Source organism: Falco cherrug, chromosome 4 (genome assembly GCF_023634085.1).
Source record: "Falco cherrug isolate bFalChe1 chromosome 4, bFalChe1.pri, whole genome shotgun sequence".
NCBI lineage: Eukaryota > Metazoa > Chordata > Aves > Falconiformes > Falconidae > Falco > Falco cherrug.
In genome coordinates, this window is record NC_073700.1 from 20,411,719 (window position 1) to 20,425,630 (window position 13,912).

General features: G+C 45.6%; 1 long non-coding RNA gene across 6 annotated transcripts in view; it reads left to right on the forward strand.

Moving 5' to 3' along the window:
• The window catches only part of LOC114016143 (uncharacterized), a 210,108-nt gene that overhangs the window by 188,262 nt on the left and 7,934 nt on the right, over positions 1-13,912 (forward strand). For 3 of the 6 annotated variants that reach the window (XR_008732102.1, XR_008732101.1, XR_008732100.1), the window contains exons 4-6: positions 4,312-4,404; positions 12,161-12,260; positions 13,496-13,617. This is a non-coding gene — a long non-coding RNA (uncharacterized LOC114016143). Of the gene's footprint in view, positions 1-2,148; positions 2,255-4,311; positions 4,405-12,160; positions 12,261-12,654; positions 12,752-13,495; positions 13,618-13,912 lie in introns of those variants that run through there. The other 3 variants (XR_008732103.1, XR_008732105.1, XR_008732104.1) reach the window with 3 other exon arrangements.

Below are 13,912 nucleotides of genomic sequence, written 5' to 3' on the forward strand. Positions count from 1 at the left end.
GAAGCATGGCTCTGCCAAGATGTGAGAGTACCCAGCAGGGAGCTAGCGAACTGGTCCTGGCTTGGCTTTGTGGATTTTGCTGGCAGGTTGCTCTTCTCACCCCGTCATGAGACCAGGGGACTTGGACCCCACGTCGGTGTGCGCCCGTAGCAGTATAACGTGGTGTGAGCTGCCATGTCCCTCAGCAAGGGGACAGCCCCAGGTGAGCACCTCCTCTCATTTTGACTGAAGGTGATGTGTTCACTCAACCCAAGGAAAAAAAAAAAAAAAAAGTCTTCTTGTGCCAGGGACAGAAACGTCCCTAGCAAATCCTGGAGCTGCTTCCATCTGCTTAATGGTATTGATATGAACCTGGCTCATTCTCGACGAGGACAGAGTGACGCTGCAGTGCAAAGTCACTGGTGAGATACAAGTGAGCTTCAGCAGGGTGTGAATTCACCCACAGTTTTTTAGTTCAAGGTCTAAATCCATGTTTGAGTGGCTGCTGGATGCAGAGCAGGCGAGGGGGCATGGCCCTGCAGCCCGGACGTCTCAATTACTTGTATCAGCTTTGTGACTGGCATCAACTTTAGGGTTTTTTGCTCCCCATAGCTTGAATTTTTCTAAAAATGGACCAGATTTCTGTAGATCTCTAGAGGAAGAGTAAAATCTGTTGTTGTTGCAGTTAAACCTCATTATAGACTTGGTGTTACATTTCATAAGGGATCAGTTTGTGGAGCATCTGTTATTGCTTTGTCAGAGAAGGGGGAGAGCAGAACTGCAGAGAAGCTTTAAGTTGAGTTTGGGGGATCAGGCATAATTAGCACGTTGCTGAGGACTTGCCATGTGCTGTAATTAAAGGGCTGTCGTCAAAGGCCAAGCAGGCATAAAAATGTACCTTCCTCAGCTGCTGTCCCCTCTGGTAAGTTCATCTTAATTTTCAACATTTGATGGAGAATTGAAATTTTTAGATGGAAAAGGGAATGTCTTATTTTAGCGATACCTTGGTGTCTGTTAGTGCTCTTCTGTGGGTATCCAGCCTGCACAGGCAGGGGAGGGGAAGGAGCTGGGTCTTTGACACATCACTCAATCTCCCAAAATATCATCAGGTTTCTCTAGGGGATGTGCGGACAGCAGGAGAGGGTGGGCTGGGTAAGTGACTGTACCCCCAGTTTAACTGGAACAACCAAAGACGCTGTACCACCAACAGAAACTTGGCCAACAAGCTGGGAGACGACCTTGTCCCTGGCACAGGTTATCCCATGGGGAGATGTTTCAGGTGTGTCTGACGGACAGAGGTGTTCTCAGCCTCTGGCAGACCCGGGCTCTGCTGCTGTGACACTGTAGTTCAGGTGTGTGTTAGCTCTGCTCTAGCTGGTTGGGGTCCTGCGGGCAGGTCAGCTGCAGCACGGCCAAGCTCAGTCCGCTTGCAAAGTCCATCCCAGAAGCTGAGAGGAGTGGCAGCGTTGTAGCAGTTTCTCCATCCTACAGCTGTATGCTTGGGCAGGGGGAGTGCTGTCGCTAGCCAAAATTAATTTAAAGCTGGTGTACAGCTCTCGCAGAGTGACTACAAGACAGATACATCTGTAGCTCTATACCCACCAGGTCAGACCACGCCTTGAATAATTTGGATGCATTCTGGTGGACTTGGTGGTCTCTTTCTTTCCAAAGAGTAGGAACAGGGATCAGCATTTACAAAAAGACAGCAGGATTTTTTTTTTGCTGTTTTCTTTCTAAACAACCTTGCATTTGGTGCAAGTGTTAATATTGACAAGCATATCTTATAATTTGCAAATGCACATTAGGCTGAGATGGTGCATTGGTTTTTAATGTTTAATGCACGTAGTTTAGATGGCATGCATTAATCATATTCCTGTTGCCTTTTTTTATGTTAATGGAAGAAACAAGCTCTTTTTTATTTAAAAAAAGGGTTAGACATTTTTTTAAGATGCATTATATATCAGCAGCTAATGAAGAGGAAATAATGATGACTCTGCACTGTAATATGTATTAGAACACTAATTAGACCATAGCAGAACTGCTTGCGGATGTCTTTTAAACACCTGCATGGTAATTTTCAGCCCTGTGTGTTTCTCCATTTAACAATGCAAGCATGATGAGAAGATGGAAACGTACATATCAGCCTTCATTTTTGTCTTTTGTTTATCCAGATTTACATATGTTCAAGCAAAGGATATCGTGGCTGGCCACTGAATAGCCCTTTTCATGGGCTGGGCTTTCTCTTGCCCATTGCAGGTGTAGGGAAAAGTGTCAGGTATGTTGCTTTCTAACTTCTTTGTGACGGTACTAAGGCGTTGTGGTTTCAGGGCAAGAATTCCCAGTTCTTTCCCAATGTTATCTTGCCTGTGTATTAGCCTGGAATGTTATGTATTGCATCTCTAACATTTGCTTATCATTGGTTTAGTTTTGAGTGTGTTTTCGAGACCGTTAAAAGCTGTGCGTCTAGAAATAATGTTGGCCTTCATTTTTAAAGCTATGTTTTGAAGTCATCTTTTTTTGCCATAATAAGAAACTATGAATATTTCTACTCTGTATCTTACTTGCTTTTGCATTTTTGTCCATTATGTAAATAATTGAATTATAAACATGATTTACAAATGTGGACCCTCAGCCTAATAGCCTACAATGAGAATCATAAAAAAATCTTTATTATAAAAGCAATTTCCATATTTCTGTGATGGTCCAAGGCTGCGTTTGTGGGCTTTGAACTTGCACTAGAAGAACCAGATATTGTCAATAACTTACTTGTTCATAAGAACATCGGGACAGCGAGTGCTTGCTTTGCGTTTTCATACAGAAAACATTTCTAAGCTGCTCCCATATTACAGTGCTCTGTGGTGAAAACTCCCGGGTTAGAACATTCATAGTTATGCACGTTTTGTACCATATAACTTTAAACTTCATGTGCATGGCGGTACCTTATGTCCCAGCTTAGGGATGTGGCCACAGGGGATTTTTTTACCTTTTCAGAATGAAGCCCACTCTCGGGAAATGTTTGTGTGGGACAACTTCGTTTGTTTAGGCTGGAGCACATTGGCTAAGGTTTGGAGGATCCCTGCCTTTCGAACAGCAGGACTGCATATATACACCAACCTAAGGCTTAGGGGGTCCTTTGTTAAAGGCTGTCGAATTTTGGTGGTTTTATTCCAAATTATGAACATTGTTTTCAAGTGATGATACAAAATCACTACAGAAAAACAAGGATGTGCAAGTATTTTAGTGGTCTTGGACTAATGTGTAAGAGCACTGTTTCAGTTTGTGATTATTTTTTTTAAGCTTCTGTAATAGATTAATGATACTGTAATATGTATTGTATATAATGCTTGTTCTCCCTCCTATATAACATATAGATTAGTATATATAATGCTAATGTAATAGATTAATAGATGAACACCACTCCCGGTGAAGTCTGGTTTGCTGGCTGTACAGCACTGGGCACTGCCGCAGTGCTTATAGCGATATGTAACAACGTGCTGCTGTACCAGTAGATCGAAGCATCTTCGTTATGTGGGGACCGGCGCACCAAGGGAAACACGACAGCACAGATGGCAAAAGGAATGCCAGGCTGAAAGGAAAACTGGTGGTTTTGGTGGAAGTGCCTATCATCCCCTTGCAGAATACAAAAGTAAACATTTTTAAAAATGAAAATGTGAATAAGAGATGTGGGGCAGGAACTTAATTACAGATTTTCCATAGTGAATACCAGAATTAAATGGTTTTGCCAGTTCTCTCTCACCCTGTTGTTAATCAGGAGGACTTTTGCTTCTAAAAGGTTCTGTTTTAAGGAATTGGCATTTTTCTGCCAAAATTGATAACTTGATAAAATCCTGTTTGCGTAGACCCACTAATGACTTTTCTATCTTTTGTGAATGGGAGAGATTATTCAGAATTACATGCTGCTTCTATGAGACTATCTGAGAAAGTGTTACTAGTAAGGTTGAATCTACAGAGTACTGTGCAAAATATGGAGTGATTTGTTTTGCAGTAGCCCACGAGGGTGAACATGATAAATTGTGCTGGGAAACACAAAGGAGGAGAAGGGGACTTGCCCAAAATCAGAAGCAGAAAGTAGACTTCCTAACTTAAGCATGCCTCCTAACTTACCCTGTATCCAAGCTGGCCATGGGTTGTAAAAAAGTCGTTTATATTCTATATGAAGATGTAAACCTTGGCTTCTGTACTTTGCAGCCTCTGTCCATGCTTGTGCTGCCCACGTTAGAGCCTGCCATACTGACAGGGACTCCTCGGCATTCCCCAAATACTGACTCTGCAGTGATTCAGCTTCTTTTTCTCTCTCAATTCTTTCCCAAGGCAATCCTTCCTGACCACAGCATTCACATGTTGTGTGATACGGAGCTATTTGCGCCCGAGAGCCTGAGCAGACCCCAAATGAGCATGCTAAAAGTGAGTAACTGTGATTCAAAGCTTTCTTATTTTTTTTTATCTTGACCATGAAAATTTTCAACTGATGCACTAAATTCTGAGATAGTTACACATTTAAATGCAGTATGACCACATTTCTCATAAAATAATGCATTTAAAATTAATAGGCAATATTTGCATTTTATAGGTGTGTCAGATATGTTTTCTCTATTTTGGTGTGCTCTGCAATTTTATATAGCCCCATTTCAGGTGGCCATTGTGAGCTACAAGTGTTTCCATCCTGTACGTAAGATCAGTTTTGCCTTACACACAGGGACACTGCTGCTTTATGTAACTTCTGCTCTGTACCCTAAATGTAGCAGTAAAGCTTGGGTAGCTTAATGCAGCACACACGGAGAGGATGCAGTTGGAAAGGAGAAGAGTTCCGGGGAAGTTCAGGGGCATGCACTGGTAGCATTTGAGACCCAGAATGGTGACAGATTGATGGCCTGCCCAAGGGGAGAGGGAAGAGGTGGATGCAAAGGGGTGCAAGGCAGCACCGGCTGCCATAAGCCAGCATGATGACCCGGTGTGCATTTGTTGAAGTGAGAGAGGGAAAAGAAGAATCTCTTTTCCTCTTCTTCCCCCCTCAGCGTGTGGTCTGGTCCGGACCATAGTCCTGTGCTATATGGCAGATGTATAGCAGGACACTTGGAGGCAGGCACATGGAATCTTTCAGGGTGCTTTGGGGCTGGGAGGGTGCTCCGGTGCTGGGTGACACAGCAAACCTCCGAGACTTTGTAGTGTCAAATATTATCGTGAACGGGTGGCCCAGGGATGGCAATAATGGAAGAAGATGCCTTTGGGTGGGAGGTGTACAGGCAGGAAGCAACAGAAATCTTACTCCAAGTGTAAGACAAGTGACTTACCTAGATACAGCAAGCAGCTAAAAAAAACAAATCCAAACCCCAAGCAATTTTGTCACGCTCATCATCAGGATAAGTAGTGGTCTCAGCACACCAGGTGCCTCAGCACCGTCAGTGCTTGTGGAGGCAACAGACCAAAGCATAAATGTGTTCGTGCAAGGGAATTGGGAGGCCAGAACCTGAGTCTTCCAAAGCCCCAGGCTGATGTTCTGCCTTGCTAAGCAAGCCTGCTGGCTTGGTGACGCCATCTGCATCTACCCACTGCCCCTGCGTAACGCCGGCGGTACCCCTGGGAGCAGCTGCTGTCAGACCTGAACTCGCCCTTCAGTGAAGCGCTGAACAGGTGCACCTAGGATTTCCGAGTAAGGCATGCTCATCTTTAAAATAATATTCTTCTGAGGTTAGGCACTTTCCTTCGCTTATGTGAGAAATCATCTCTCAGTACCACGAGGGGAAGTTGAGGGAGGGGAAGGCAGGCATCTCGGAACGGGACTTTTTAAGTCCCGCTACGTGCAGTTGTGCTGGGAAGCCTGAGGGGTTTTTGTCTCAGCTCTCAGCGTTGGGGTGTGTGTCACTGATGGGCCTGTGTGAGACCAGAGCTGTCCCCACCCCTGTCACCTTGTGGCTTCAGAAGTTGTGTTCCACCTCCAGAGGAGATGGGACCATGTGCTGTGTCGCCAGCATATGTGAGAGAAATGAACAGTCCAGACGAACTGAAATAATAACCCTCTGGAGGGTGTCCGCTCCTTCTGGGTTGGATCAGTCTCTCAGGGGGTCCTTCCCCACCGGCTCCCCAGTGCGTTTCAGGTGAAGATCCAAAGATCTTAGCTTCTATTGATATTTAATTGCTCATCTCTATCAGCAGGGTACTTTGCCATAAGCCATATCAATCCAGTCACAAAGGCAAACAAACTAACAATCACTTGAGTCCTTTATATATTGGCAGGCAAAGCAAGACCTCGCCTCTTCTCCATTCTGCATACATATCATTTTTCTGCACCCTTCAACACCAGGAATTCGACAGCCAAGACCAACATTTATGTCAGTAAACCCAGTGTGTAGATCTGCTCCTTTCCTGAATATTCAAACATGCGGCCACATCAGCACTGCTCATTTGGATGCTGACAAGGGTCATAATTTTATTCTTTATCTCCCACTTCACCTGCTTCTGAGTGCCGAAGTAAGGGAGGAAACAGCATACCGAGGAGCTCGGTGGTGTTGATGACAACCTTGCAATGCTGGACTGTTCATCAGGGTGTCATGGGAGGATGAGGAGGAGCAAGAAGCACAGTGGAGCATCCCTGCCCTGCAGCCCTGGCTGGCCGATGGGCTGGTCGTGCCAGTGGTGGTGGGAGGGAGACGCGGCACAAAGCCGAAGGGCAGAATTTTCCATGCCAGGTAGGAAACTTTCAGCTTGGTCAAAAATAAGTTTGATTTCTGAAGATGAGAAAGGTTAAAATTGAGTTTAAATGTCTTGAACTCCCCTTAGGGCTGTGTTTTGTGAAAAGGACAGTGGGTTTTGTTCAGTTGCTTTCCACTTGCGCTGCATTTACATGCCTAAAAAGATTCAGCTGTCACGGCCCTGACAAGTGCTAAAAAGCTCTTGTTAAGGTCACCGATATCAGAGAAGTGTCTCTCGTACAACATCCCAGTGTATCGGGGCCACCGTCGCTGGGAACGGGGGCCAGTGTCAGACAGCATGTGCTACAGACAGGATTGTGACCCCGGGCTGTGCCGGCGCTTTTCTCACCGTTCCTCCCAAGGAGAGCTGTGCAGCGCTGCTCCAGCTAAGTGCAAAGAAAACTCTAAACAAGCATGACCTTTAAATTCAGGCTGAAGCTAAAAGATCTGCTGCTAACTAAAAATCTGGGGTTGCTTTCATGTGTCTGAGCATTCAGGGAATAGATGTAGCTTAACATGCAAATGCACGGCTTCCTGCAGAACAGCGCTGCTTTTCAAGATCTCTCGTTTCATGCTGTTACCGTTCCATGCCCTGCTGTTCCTATGAAAAGAGCCTCTCTGAGGAAAAGATTCCCACAGTCAGAAATCCAACTGATGTGGTAAAAAAACCTCCAAACCCAACAACTTACTAATTTCTAAAATGCGTGGTGTCCGTCTGCAGCCTGGCAATCAGCAGCATCTCTGCGTTCAGAAAACAGCCACCCGCTCCTTCAGTTTTCTGTCTATATACTTTATATATTTTTCCTCATCTCTGTAAGTAGATCCTGAAGTCAGGAGCCTGGGGTCCTGTCCTGCTGTAGCTGTGCAGGGAAGATTTTTCCTCTGCAAACGCAATGCTCTGGTGCCTTTTGGCATGTTCGTTCGTGCATCTTTTCTGTGTACAAGTTACTGTGCTCAAGTAACGTGGGTGTTCTGTCCGTACGGAGAAATAGATGTCCAAGCACTTTGTTCTTCTCACGAAGGAGAGATGCCTGTAGAGCCCGTGTGCTGCAGCTGTCTGCCAGGTCCTTCCCTGGCCGTTCCAGGGGTGACATGCCACCAGCACAGTCCACTTGTAGTAATGTTTATTTGGAACTTCAAATATCTTCCTTGAGCCACCTGGGCATCATCATCTTCTGTCTTTAAAACAAAGTATGATGCATTATTGATGGGTGAAATACAGAAAGTGTTTGATGTTTCTCTAATACCTTTCATTTTTATTCTCTTCTAATTTCAAATGTTTTCCATTCTGTGCCACTACCATATAACACAACATTTTAAGCATATTGTTCCTCACAGTGTCTGCTTATATTTTTAAGCTTGTCGGGTTATTTTGACAACAAGAGACATCATAAATTATGTAAGCAATTTCTCTCCTTACAAGCTGGTCCCAGACCTGTGCTGCCCCGATAAGAGCAGCGAGACAGGAGCTGCTTTAGTAACAGCAGGACTCGTGTGATTGCACTTCAGCTGCACTGTGACCAGAGAATACAGCACATGGCACGTTGGAAATTAATTGAAACTACATAGAATGGGGGGGGGGGGGGGGGGAACCAGATCCAAGCCTGGCTGTGGTCTGAGACTCCTCTGTGGTTTGGGAAGTGTGGTTTGTGGCGATTTAGTCTTGAATGTGACTGTGCCGTGGGCTGTGTGTAACAGAACCTAGTTAGCACGTTATCCAGGTCTAGAAATTGCGTTAGCTTCATCTCCAAAAGCTGGGCTTTCATCCCAGATGTGCAGCCAGGAGTTCAGGTAGGTGCAAGGGAGGGTTCTAATCTACGAGACTTCAAGAAAATCAGATACTGAGTTAAAACTGCTTGGGCAAGGGAGGGACCTGAACCTGTCCCACACTTTCTAGCACATACTCAGTTAAGTAGGAAAATGGCCACAAGCATCATCATCTCAATTCTTGCTTGAACCCAAAGAGGAGCAAGAGTCCTGCAATTTCCTGGAAGGAGAGGGAGGTGCTGGGAAGCGATGCCCCGCTCCTCATCTCAGTACCTGGGCGTTTATTAGATTCCACCGTGATGTTCATATTCAGAGGTCAGCCTCCTGACCCTTCAGTCATCCTTTCATATAAACAATTATTATGGACTAATTTGTAATCCTGAGGGCTGGCAGCAGTTATCTGGGACAGATGGCCTCTGCTGGGAAACCTCTGCCTCTTGATAGCTCCAAAACATGACATAAGTCTCATCTTTTCAAGAAAGCCTTTACCAGATGGGTCTAATTTAAAGCACGGGCTTTCACGTTTCTTCCTAGAGGATAGCTAATTAACGGCAGAACGGATGGCTCTGCTTCTCTGAGGGCAGGCAGAAGTGGGTGTTTGATATCGAAATGTTGATGGGTTTGGTTCCAGTGCATCAGTGAGGAGAGATGATGAACTCGTTAGAATAAATATTGATAAGCGTATTGAACTTCCCATTATTCTGAATTTACTAAAGCTGGCCAAAAAGAGGCCAGTTCTTGAGAAATGTGTTGTGAAAAAAGTGTCTTTCATTTAATTTTTATTATTGTTCTGCAATGACCAGCCCTAAATCAATTCGAATTCTTCCTCATCACTCCTATCAGTAGACGGCTGCAAAAATTTGCAGTCACAGCTGAGGATCTCAGAGAGCAGCTTAGAAGAAGTCAAACTAAAACTCCTGTCTTGCTTTCCGAGGGCTGCCTGCATCAATCCCATTGTTTCTGGCAGTGACTTCCCAATCAATATTCAGCTTTGTCATCTGACGTTTAACCTTTAGCTGGGCTCCTCCTGGTCCTTGGTTTGCTGCCCAGAGGAGGCGTCAGCCCTGGGCTGCGGCGGGATCCTTTATTCTCTTCTCCTCTTCTGCATCAAAATGGCTCCGAGAGATTCTTTTCCTTCAGGCAGGAAACCCTGAAAACTCTGGATCGGTTCAATTAGATTCATTACGTACTGTGCTGATTGCCAGCCTTGTCTCTCTTCTGTTACATGAGCTACAAAAATATCTCTTCTCCTCCCCTCCCCAAGCAAACTAAAAATGGCCTGGTTTTATAGTTTTTTTACAAGTGTGTCTACATCGTAGAAATGAGTTCTAGCTTATCTTGTGTTATGTAAATATTTCTGTGCTTCTAGAATAAAGTTTTTTTTCCCCCTTTGATCCTGCTTTCTTGTAGTTAGTTTAACCTTCAGAAAGACTCCAAAGAGATTCATGGAGTTTGCCAGTGGCATTATTCCTGAGGAAAATTGGAGAGAGAAAAGAAAACTCGGAATTACCGATATAAACAGCTCATTTAGAAATGGATGGCTAACTGAAGGAAAAGGTTGTCTTTTGGTGTCTTTTAAAGCAAATTTTTGCTTAAAATAGCTGAGGCCAAATGTAAAAATAGCATTTGTTGTGTTTGCATAGTGTTACAAGACAAAAGCGATGCTTTCCCTGGGAGGTGGCTGTGCCCCATCCCCATGCTGTGGGCAGGATCTCCAGACCCCGTCCCCTGGCTGTGCTGGAGGGTCGGGGCACGCCCGGCGCGGGTGCTGCAGGGTGGCCCCACGGCTTTCCCCCAGCACGCACACGCCGAGCGCTGGGGACCAGCACCAGTGTCTGACACGAGCCCTCCAGCTGTAGCTGTTGACCGGTGCCAACGGAGAAAACAGTTTGAGTCTGGCTTTAGATGATTTTTCAACAAATGGATGTTCCTGGTGGGTTACCTTTTTTAAATTGTTAAGTATGCTTCTTTAGAAGAATGCTAAGAGGCGAAGCAGCTCAGGTGGGGAGGAGGCAGTGAGAGACCTTGGAGAGCTGCAGTCTTGGCTTATTTGGCTCATTAACCTCAATGCTGCTGGTGCGCTTTGCCTGGAAGCACTGGAACGGGTCTGGAGTTGGTGTGTGCTGGTGCCAGTGGTGGGGCAGAGCCCTTTACAGGGACACGGCTCAGGGGTGGGCTTGGCAGTGCTGGGTTAACAGTTGGACTCAGCGATCTTAAAGGTCTTCTCTAACCTAAAAGATGCTATGATTCTGCAGGAGCGTACGCATGTGATGGAAAAGCCGTAGGTATGGCTGGGATGGGCACGTCGGGCTCCTGGGGCTGGGTGGTGAAGCCAGCTGGGGGCTGTGGCTGAACTGTGCCCGTTCTCGTACCAGCTGCTGCGACGGCGAGGCCGGAGCTGGGTCATGGCCGTGGGGGCAAGAAGGGCTCAGGGCTGAAGGGGACGAGCGTGCCCATCACGCAGTCACAGGTGCCGATGTGGCCTCGCTGTGTCCCCTGCTACGCCCCACGGGAGCAGTGGCAGGGTCCCTTGGGGGGCTCCGCGCTGGCCCAGGCTGTGCCCTGGCTCGCGCTCTGCACGGGGTCACCCCCCAGCTGCGGGCGCTGGGGTCCCACCGCCACCCCTCTGCAGGGGCTGTGCGGCACACGGGACCTCGCCCCGCTCCGGCACCTCTTTAATGAAATGATTCCGGTGGTGTCGGGTACTGCTGGGTTAAACCCTGGCCCAAGTCTGAAACGACCATCCATCATCAAAGGTCTTTAGTGATGGTGGTCAACCTTGTGAATATGAACGAGTGCAAAATACTCTAAAATTGTGCTTTGGTTGATAGGCAAGGATTAATATTCATTGTAAATGAAAGAGATATTTTGCATAGTTCACGAATGAGAAGAATGCAAAAAATTAAAAAGATTTTACTGGAATTATTTTATCCTTCCATACCTTTGTGATGGGAGGTTTAGCCGATTGCTTTCGGCTGTGCTGGCAGGGGGGCCGAACAGTCTTTACAAAAGAAAATTTTAGGACAACTTCAAACTCCCACAAGAAAAGTTTGGTTTTAGTCTTCACCTATTTCACAGAGTTTTACAATTAGGACCAAAGCACCACTACTAATGGCAGGAAAAGAAGCAAGCAGCCTGTAGTTAAAAAAATGTTTAATTAACAGTTAAAAATGATTATACAGAAAATGTAATAGTAAAGACTGCTATTTGGCAGTATTTTGGGCAGAAAGAATGATAGCAGAAGGTCTGGCTGAACTCATGCTTCTGTGCCAGCGACTGGGACTATTAGCACAATTTCCTATCTGGAGAGGATGCATACGTGGGATTTATATAGATCTTGTATACATGTTTGTATGGATATTTATCAGGTCAGCTGCCAGTATCTCACTGAAAAAAGAGAGCATATATTTTAAAAAGTAAACATGACTTAAAGTCATGGATATGAAGGCAAGGATGCAAAGCAGCACTCTGAGTGTCTGCCTGAAGCCTTCTGGTAACTCTTAGGAAACATGGTCAGAAGTAAAACTTGGCTGAGCTTTGCTCTGCCTGGGCTCTCTCCTTGTTTGGAAGGGCTGATCGATCAGTCAGCGTCTGCTGAAATTGGGGTAAGGGTTTCATTAGCCTTGGATCAGGCCCTCAGCACTGGATAGTCTGGTTGCTTGAAAATAGGCAATTAATGGTGCTTTATTTTTCATGTTTCCAAGGCAACACAACCCCCCAAGACATTGTTTTCCGGTACATGAGCAGAAGCTTTTGGATGCTGCAGAAGAGTTCCCCTCTGTCTCATATGAAGCTGCTGTAAAGGTACCAAAGCCATATTTTCTGTCATTATAGTCGATTTACATCCTGTATCCAAAAAGTAATGACGATCAGATGCAGCTGATGAAATGATCTCACTGCAGACGAACTCATTCAATCAGCCGAGAGCTCTGTTGTTCAGATAGATAATTAGTGTTGTGACAAGTGTAACTTTAAATGCCTCAGTTTGGTGGCAATGTTAGAAAGTGTGACAAAAATTGATTTGTCTGCTTTAACCATGGCCCTCCTTGGATTGCTAATGAGAGAAATTCTTGTTAAATACATAGACTTGTTTACAGGTCCTCAGTTCGGAAAAATTATTTATTATTTGTATCATAAAGGGCATGAAAGAGAGGGCTTTCCCTTATTTTCTCTGATTAATTTCTTTTTATGTCTTTAGCTGATGTAACAGGTCATTGCTTGTGTTCCAGCATAAAATGGAAAGATCCTCCAAAACGAACTTACTGGGGAGAGCAATCCCGATGAATGGCTTTCCTGTCAGTATTCCTGCTAAATTAACGGGCACGGAGAGCGTGTGTAGGTGCTCAAACCTCAGGGGAACGTTTGCAGCACCTTCCCTTGAGGCGACCCCCCCCAAAAAAAAAAAAAAAAAAAAATATCCACACTTCTATTTCGGGCTGCAGAGCAGAGTTCAGAGCGCCTGGCAGTCCCGAGGTGGGCTCGGAGGGGCTGCCTGGGTGTGTCGGAGCTCTGCGGCTGGTGGGAAGGCCCCCGCGTCCCGGGGCAGGAGGATGCTGTGGTAGTGCTCAGGGAGTTGCTCCGGAGTGCAGCGGCCAGTCACCTTCGTTCAAAGGCAGCATTTTAATGTTTGCGGTTTTATTGATGGCCAGGTCGTTTGGTAGCAGTTTCTAGGTCCCACCTTTGACCCAAGAGCGCGCAACCCCTCCGTGTGTGCTGCTGGAGGATCCCAGTCCTGCACCCGCAGCTGGCGGTGGAGGGGGAGCAGTGACTCTGCCCCTTCTCCTCTTGCAGCTAGGTCACTGCATCCCGGGTCACTGCATCCCGGGGAGCGCGGGATTTGGGAGACTGGAGGCTGAGTGGGCAGCAAGGAGATGGTGTCTCTCAAAAGTTGCTCTTTTCTAGTGGGTAGTTCTGGGATGTCCCCCTGTCTTAGAAGTTGCTTTTAGTTTAAATTATTATGGGATGAATTAATTAATATCTTGAAGTTGCATCCTTTCTATCAGCTCCTAACGGGATGCTTTTGATTCTTCTTTTTTCAGGATTTGCCAATGCCTTGATGTTCTCCCACCCAAAGGGAATTAATTGCCAAGATGGAATGAAGAGCACAGCACAGAGAGCAGGCATGGTCCAGATCTCACAGGACTAATTATGCTTTTAAAGGGTAAGAAAATAATCTTGGGTACATTGGGAAGAAAGTGTCTTAGTAATGCTACATAGAGTTACTGGCATGTCTCCTGTATTTGTGCATTTAAAAAAAAAACAACAAAAAACAAAACGACTTTCAAAGCTATTTCTTGACCTCAAAAAATCAGCAAGGAGCTCAAGAAAAGAAATTTTAATACTGAATGGGTTTATCAAGGATTCTTGACCCTTAACAATGGGGAAAAAACAAAGGAAAGATGCACATGAGGGTCTTGTGAAATTCTAATACTAAAACATTCTCATGCACAAACAAG